This window comes from Megalops cyprinoides, chromosome 2 (genome assembly GCF_013368585.1).
Source record: "Megalops cyprinoides isolate fMegCyp1 chromosome 2, fMegCyp1.pri, whole genome shotgun sequence".
NCBI classification, from domain to species: Eukaryota; Metazoa; Chordata; class Actinopteri; order Elopiformes; family Megalopidae; genus Megalops; species Megalops cyprinoides.
The window spans coordinates 58,237,230-58,246,665 of record NC_050584.1 but is presented as its reverse complement, the minus strand read 5'-3'; positions in this window follow the sequence as shown (position 1 = coordinate 58,246,665).

The window sequence follows — 9,436 nt, the reverse complement described above, 5'->3', positions numbered from 1 at the left end:
ATGCTGGTTTTACTTCCCAGTGCTAAGGTGAGGGGAATGAGCTAGGAATACAGTGCTACTACTGAATACAGTAAACAGTATTCTCCATCAGATAACATAACTAAACACTAAAAAAAGATCAAACCTAAAGGGAAAAAATGCATTATGAATCGGTTATCCTTCTCTGAATCAAAATCATCACATCTACCATTGATTACTGTATGCTTCGTGTGGTGTGTTATTAAGCACTAATGGGAAAACTGGATTACTTCTCTAAACAGTTTTATTTATGTATTAATCTGTTAATGTTTTCATTTCAGATGGTCATGCCAAATGCTTTCGGTGTTTGTTATTTTCTCTGGGAACAACGGTGGTGCTCCTGTGACCATTCACAATGCAGACAGACACCTCTTCAGACACGTTAGCACAACAGTCATGAAAGTCCATTACATTACATTATTTGTTTAACAGGTGCTCTCACCCAAAGTGACTTACACAGGTTACATTTTAAATACTATCCACTTCTACATTTGGATATTTACTGAAGCAATTCATGTTAAGCACGATGCTAAAAGAACAACAGCAGTGCCCCACCTGGGAATTGAACTGGCATCTTTTGGGATTACAAAGCCCTGCTTCTCACCATTACACCACACCAGATCTGAAAATAAACCTTTATAAGACATTAACCCAGTCATCACTGTTACACGATATTTACATTTCATATGTTTTTTTTTTTTCATTTTTAAACTTACCTTTTTTATGTGCAATAACCCAGTTCACAGAAATCAAAGACATCTGGAGACACAATAAAGCACCATGAATGCGTATCTACATGTATCTCAGCTCTACTGAAGTGAAAGTGCACGTATTAAATGAGGCTGGGATGTCATGTCTTCGGCTGTCTTTGCAGCTTTGCTAGGGGAAAAAAAAATATATACAGTATATATAACATATACCTGAAGCCATGTATGTGATTTCCTCCATCGAATGACTTTTAAATGGCAAGTTTAGATGTGCATTTCATGTTATCAGTGCATTTCATGATGATTCTTTTCCTCTCCTCCCTCACCCCCCACAACACCCCCCCTCCCACTGAGTTTCACAAATACACTCTGGGAAAGCAGGAATGCCAAGGGGAAAAAAAGGAGGAAAAACAGACAAAGCTCTACATTTTCTGGATCAACCACATAGAGCATATGTATATCATCAGAGTATATTTCACAGCCTCACTATGAGCATCTTAAATTTCATACTCCTGTAACAGATATCTGAGCCGAAGAAAATGTAAACATCTTCGGAATTTTTTCCCCCAGTTTAAAAGTGCATGTATTTCTTCTGGAAAACTATGTGGTGCAATTCAAATGTGGATATTTCTAGTCAAATCACACATTTACCTTGACACTAATATTGTACTATTGTAGCATTGTTTAGGTTAAACTAGTATGTTTTCTGGACACCATGAAGAAAAGAACACGAAGGTGCTGGATATTTCTGACCTGATGATAATCAACACAGTTAGCAGTTATGTAAATTTCTCACACATACACATAAATAAACGCAGACACACACATACATACACACACACAAACACAGAAACTGAGCACCAAAATCTAAGTTTTGGTTCTCGTTGCCTCCTCACACAGCTGTAATTGCCCCTTTGTATGTACCCCACAATCCCACGTGCTATTTTACAACACTTTCACATCAGCTATGGCCCAACACTAAACGTGTTCAGTGACCTCCAACTGCTGGGTCATCAAACCTTAATGCACCGACTAGCTTCATTTCACTTGAGAACCCAGACAGGTGGACTGAAGGAAACTACATCCATACATTCATGATTTCACTGTGTTTCAGATTTCATTGTATGTATGTATACATACAAATACAGATGGAAGCAACAATGACTACAACAACAATACTAATAATAATAATAATAACAATAATAATAATAATAATAATAATAATAATAATCTACATACCTACAGAGAAAGAAGAGGAGAGACACCGTTCATGTTCTAATATAGATACAACCAATTTATCTAAATGTGGAATCACAAGAAAAACAAAGTGTTTGAACATAAAGATAGATATATACCAGTTTATACATTAGTCTGTAATATCGAGAGAATAAATCCATATTGCAAAAATACATTCATTATCTAATTACAAAAAAGGGGGAAAAGTTTTCTTTCCTGGTTCATTGCACAATATTAATGAGGTCAATGATTATGTTAATTGGAAATTGGTTTTTCCACAACCTGTTTTAATTAGTTTGTTGTATTCAAATTTCATATGAATCGAGCGCAAGACAACTTTGTATGCTGCATATTAATTATGCGGTGGCTCAAATAACGCAGAACCATTTATCCTTCAGTGAACTCCTGTAGAATTAATATGGAACATGTTCTTATGCTTAAGTCATACGTCAGCTCTGCAGCCAATAAAATGTTTTGCGATGCAAAACGTTGATAGTCATGTGTTCCTGTAGGCCAAACATTTTTACGTGAAAAACTAGATCTTAAAAGAGAACATGACATATTCTTACGGCTTAAATTTCGTACATTATTGCTTTGAAAAGAACCAAGGCTGACTTTTCTGTGGCGTCTCGTTGCGCTTTCCCAAGGTCAAGTACATACAAAAACGCACAAAAATCAAGTACTTAAGCCTTCCAAGGTTATCTGCATTCAGTTTCACAGGCAGTGCGTCATAAAACGCGAAACAAATGAGCTACGTGGCAACAGACGATTGGTTGTGTAATGAAAATCTACACATATGCAATATACATTACAACCTGTATAAACAGAAAGCATCCTCACACGTTGCTCCAAGCGACTGCTTCACAACTCGATATTATCATTTATTATTCTGATGAGCCGCAATTAAATGAGCAGATGCCTGCAAGCTGTCTTCTTCCGTGACATGTAAATAAACTACTACCAAACTTAATAAGATTAAATCTGGCAAGCTAATAATAGCTACGCTTTTTCCCCTCTCCTCTCGCCTATACACAAAGAGCAGAAAGTGTCAAAATAATTGAAATTGTTGGTGTTTTACAGTTTAAGGAAATAATTGCTGCTAGACTTTATCAAAATCTACTTTTATTACCAAAGATATCGTGTGATATCGCAAAATGTTATAAAAGTTGAGTTCAAATGGCAGTGAAAACAGAACGATTTCCTAAACGTTTAAAGGGGTGGACTGGGGCGGGGGGGGGGGGGGGGGGGGGGGCGTAAGAATTTCTGTTCTTGGGCGAGGTATGAGCTCTAGGTTTGTTGTTGGGTTTATATATGCTAGCTGCCTTGTTTCAGGAATCATCTTCCTCATTTTCCACTTTAAAACCACATGGGCATAACAGTGACATGTCCCGGTGAGAAGTCTACGCGGTCGCAAACAACTAATTGGTGTGACCCCATTTAGCAACACGTCAAGGGAACACGGCCGCATAGACGATGTCAGCGCCTCCACAAATCTTTCTGTGGTCTAAACTTAATAGCATGTCAGGGTGTCCACAACTAATGCAAGTGAGGTCACGGAAAGTCTAAAGACTGATTTGATGACGCCTCTCTTTTTTCAGCTGCGGGAATCACCGTCTGTCCACGATAAAGACAGAATCACACATAAAGTATCATTAATAATAATAACCGTTCTGTCAAAGTCCTCCTAATTAAAATTCAAACCATTCTGCTTTGATATTATTTTCTCACATGTGCTCGGTAAGATGATCGTACATTTAGTTTATACAAAAAAAATCTGTCAGCTGTGAACAAACCTGAGTTCCTAATATGGATTTGTTATTAAACGAACTAGTGCACAAGATGCAAAGAGGGCATCGTTTTAAAGTGTGCATAAAGTAAGTAAAATATTTGCATCATGCCTACCCCTTTTTGGTGGGGAAGGGCGGGGGGGGTGACGTTATGTGTTAACGACCTATGTTACCTGTATAGTATTTTTAGTTTACAGAAGCACTTAGAACATCGTGTGTGACGTATGAAAAATCTATTTTCATTCTTCAAGCTAAACAGCTTCACGAACACATGGCCTACACCAAGAACGGGCCAACCTGCGCTAAATAAAACTCCCGTGCTACCAAATAACTAGCCCTCGAGCACGTTTATGAATGTAATGGATTAAGCATTCATGATCTGAGGAAGAAAAACCAGACGACAATGGAAGTTTCACAGTGAATAATGGGAGCCTCCAATGGCGACTTCGTGCGTGTATTTACACACTGACAGTCACTCGGACACAACTGAATTTAAGTAGCATTTAACGGCGTGTTATCTAGAAGTACGTTATTAATCGCTGCACATACAACTTCACCAAACCAAACGTCTCCGTGCGCAATATTCTCAGAGGTAATCATTTATCAGCAAACAAAGGAGCGAACGCCTTCTCAAAGTTAGACACACAAGCCTTGATGTTATGGAGTGAAGTCCGGCTAACCTGTCAGAGCCTGTGGCATCCCTTGCAGCACGCCCCTACCAAGCTGGCTCGAAGTCAGCCAAAGGTCAAGTATATATGAGATAGAGTGAAAGAGTGAGTGTGAAAGAGGGCGAGAGAGAAATGTTCGCTACCTTTATATCTGAGGAGACCTGCAACAAATCCATCTCAAAACAGCAGCTGTACAGCAACGCCAGAAGTTCACCGCAGAGTTCACACACTTTAATGGCTGACAGGAAAAAAAATGACAGTGTTCCTTCAAAACTGGGTAGGGATTCAGTAAGGAGATGAAATCTATGTACATAGCAAATATGGGCCTAAGACAAGGGAAATAAAGTTTTAACTGTTAGGCAAGTTTCGCAGAAATGTTACAGCATAATATACCAGTCACGTTTCTACACTAGGAAAAGGCAAGAGGAAATGCATCAAACTATTGATTTAGAATTGAATAGTTACAGACCCCTCTGCTGCTGATTGATATGGGCCTTCGTTTATTTTCTTCGTCTGTGAATCACACAGAAATAACATCTAATATAGCACAAATCCAACTGAAATTATTAACTGTAAAATAACCTACCAACCAGACCAGTCCTTAATTTGCTTTCTTCACAGAGTAAAATGGTACACCATACACTTGCATTAAATGGCCTCTTATTTCGTAGTACATGTCATCATTCAGAAAGCCTTACTAATAGAATACTAATAGTAAAGTAAATAGAATAACTGGCGAATAGAATAAGTGGAAAACCATTTTTTCAGAGTAAAGGTTTCTCTTATTAATTTAGATAACATCGCCGTAGCAGATAGACGCGATGACTGTGGGGCAGGCAGACACATGGGACACTCAAGTCATATGTCATAGTAGAGCTTGCTATCCCAGTCTCGAGTTACACTCTACAGTCGTTGCCAAATACTGGGGTCAACACATGTGCGACTGTATCAGAAATTTCTTAATCCTGCACTCTGATAGAATAAACTTGACTGATGTCCAACAGTACGGTTAGGATCTACACTTGTTTTATTTTTTTACGCGTTATAATGCGAATATAATTTATATCCAGCATTCACCCTGCTAGAATGTTCACTGGACCCCCCCTCCTCCATATTGTTAGAAATCAAGGCCCAATACGGACAGAAATGAAAATTTAAGAAATTATTTTCCAGTGACGGCTGTAACTAATCTAATATACAATACACGCATACTCTTCATCATTCATACAAAAGCGTTCAATAACTTAGTAACTTTATAACTGTCCTAGAGGGAGTTTCCAGAAAACAAACAAACGAGCAAATAAATAAAATCGAAGGTCCTCGACCCTTAGGTAATATAAGCTACTTTTAGTTTCAGAATAATCATTACCAGTTGAACATAAGAATATACAGACATCTTTGATAGCTGAAACACACTATAAACGTGTGTGTGTGCGCGTGCGTGTGTGTGTGTGTGTGTGTGTGTGTGTTCTTCATGCTGGGTTTACTTGCGAAACAGGACCGGTAAAATGAATATTCATCTCGTAGCAGTCGCCCTGTCGGAGACTCCGGGTGTTCAGAGACGCCCGCGCTGTACAATTATTTTATCTTGGCTCCGTCTCCGTCTGACTTATTCAAAAATACTAGCCAAACTTTGTGGACTTCATTTGAAATAGCACAAGAGCAGAGCTTTGACTTTTACAGTTTCTTCATAATAATGTCAATGACACATAACCTAGTATTCACCATAAGGGGATATAACCCCCCCCCCCAAACACACACAGACACAAACACACACACACACACACAGACACACACACACAACAAAATAACACGCTTATTATTATTATTATTATTAGCCTACTATAATTCAATTGGTTAAGTTATATACTTAACATTCCCCTTAACATTCCACAGTGCATCTGCAGTTTACATAATAGGGGAAGCATAGCTATTATTTTCGAACTAATAATTTTATTTAATTCGTTGAAACAAGTACCGCGTGTGTCTTTTGAAACGCGCGTATCCACAAGAAGAAAGGAAACGAGCACAATGAAGAATCTGCACGTTCTTTGAGTCAGATCATAGACCTCCGTGCATGACACGTCTGGTTTACTCCTATAACACGTATGCTTGTGTACTGAAAGGTGCCATACTTTGCACGGCGGATGCAGAGCCGAAATGAATAAAGACACGAAGGGAACAGTCTTTAGTATATATCTTTTAAATGAAGTAGACCGGAAATTCAAATGCGATGGAAAGTTTGTTTCTCTTCTTTTTCTTTCTCTTTCTTTCTTTCTCTCTGTCTCTTAAATATGTAAAATGGTAAGGGTTTACCCCTGTTGCTTTGGACTGTGATCCCGTCTACGCCTCTTCCTAAACACTTCCTAGTGGCATCTTAGTATATTTTTTTAAATAATTAGCATAGCGTCTGTTTATGTTATGCTATCATTTATATTTGCAAAATGAATTGTTCATTTTGTCTACAGCTGCATCTGACAAATAAATAAATAAATAAATAAATAAGCAAGCAAATAAATAAATAAATAAATAAATAAAAGCCAATCGGTGGTTGGTGAGTAGGCTTCAATGGGCTCAGGGCAGAGAACAGTTTTGACCAAATAAATACATAAATACACATTGAAACAGCTCTTATTCTAGTCTGCATTTCTGATACTTAAAAATACCAGCAAATGATCATAACAAGCACTTTCAGACAAGCTCAGTTCCGTCCACCGTAAGGAAACCGGCGCATCCTATTGGACCGATCAATACATAACACTTCAAACTGGAATTCGGATGGTGCGTAAATGAAACGTGCAAGAACGGCAAAATGGTCTTTTTTTGTTATCTCGGACTGTGTTCAACAGAGTAGAACAATTCAATTTTATTGCCGTCATTCACATATTTCAAAACGTAATAATCCGTGAAGAGTAATATAGAAACATATTTTAAGCAATCACTTCGGGGATAATATAGGTAGTTGTATATGTATATCTAATTGTATATGTCTATTGTTTATACATGACAATATTTATACATTCTGATGTATAGTTATATACACATGCGCACTCAGGCACCCTGCTCCAAACACACTCGCGCACGCACACACAGAAACACACACACACACGACTATGCCATGAACTACATACCAAAGTGGTGGCAAAATAACAGAACAAAATAAATAGCAATTATACATAAATAACGAAAGTTAACAACATAGATCAGTAGTCCTTACGCTTTAAAGTCCTAGGCAGGTAAATGCTTTTAAAAAATGCGACCAAGCCTAAGAGATTTTTTTAATCCAGCAAGGTGGCGCCAAATGGCCAAATAAATTAATAAATTCCAAACGTCACATTTGAAAAGGCGACAGAAATCGTTACACTGTATGACTTTAAATTTTTGGAGATTAATAAAGAAATTGTCTGACTGTGTTATTGTGAAATCAGAAAGATGTATGAAAGTGTAAACTGCATGTTGCATATACGCGCGCACGCAATGGACACAAACATAAAGAGCTTGTCTGTTTAAAACATGGTGCAACTGCTCGAACATTTCGGTCGTTGCAAATACAGACGTTAAATGAGTCAGCCCTGATGGCTCAAAAGGCAGCTCCTTCTGCGCCACAGTAGCAGTGTTAACCAAGCTCGTGATCGCCGAGGTCTGTTGATGTGATGTCTGCCTAATGGTGCGGTCAAGCAAGCCGCAACGAAGAACAAAGCTGAACGGTTACTCCAACCGTGGCTAAGTTAGAAGTCTCAGTATTGTTCCAAACCTATCCAATCCAGCAACGTGAAACCGAATTTGTTTTCAAGACGCAGACATTTACCAGTTAGTGGACATAAGTAATCTAATTTACATAACCTTCCTCTTTTCGCATTTTTGTTCATAAATTACACAGGGCAATTAATTTGATGTAATTTGTGATAAATAAAAGATAAGCAGAAATACAATTAGGTCACTGAAATTATTCGGTTTACTAAATACGATTTTGCTAATAAACTGGAATCCTATTGCTTAGCAGGAAGTGTAAATAAAGTAAAATTAAATGTAACAAATAACGGCAGTCATAAATGTTTTGTCTGTTGTTGCAGAAGAAAAGCAAAAACAACCGCCGCAGTATGTCACCAAGTAAATGATACCACCAATATTGCATGCATGACCAACACGAAAGCTATCCAAACACTGACAAAAATACTGACTCTTCTCAGAAAAAAATCGAACTATACAGGCGTTTGTTTTTACACACATACACACATTCATATATATATATATATGCATTCAAATTGGAGCCTTGACTTATATTTATAATTGGTGAAAACTCTAAAAACCATACCAGTATTAGCAGGGATTCTACCAGTCGAGATTTGACATTCCTCTCACGGTCTGGAAGCATGTTGTTCACACTTTGAGCAAGCGTTTGTGAAGAAATTCTGAATGCCATTCTTTTTTGTTTTGTTTTGAAGTCTTTAATACTGTACGAAAAGTAACCAAACATGTGTGTAAACTAAATTTTACATACGAACGCATTTTGTCCATAAATACCGATCATTTCTAACATGTGATACCGGCCCTTTACATGCGGATATATATGGAAAATTGAGTTATATACATATATTCATTTCTTGCAATTACCAAGGCAATGGACAGATAAATTTATCTTTTATCACTTCGTACATAAACAGATTGACACGGAGTTTCAGGCTTTCACTATACGATTTATCGACATGACATTAAATAACAACAATTTACTGTGCTACTCAGACTGGACTTGGGACGAAATGTTTGCACTGTACACAAAAGCACATTAATACTAATAGTCGGTTAGGTCGACGTGTAGTAATACTGAATAATTCACATTTGGTTCACATTAACTATAACACTCTTTTCAATCAAGACTATTCATCGCATTATTCTTTAAAACCATTTCATTTTCCATAAATCTAGGGACCACATTTCACAAATTCCCTTAAACTGTGATATAACTATTTACAAAATAAAATATTACATATTTAAACTAGTAAATCTTTATGTACAAAAA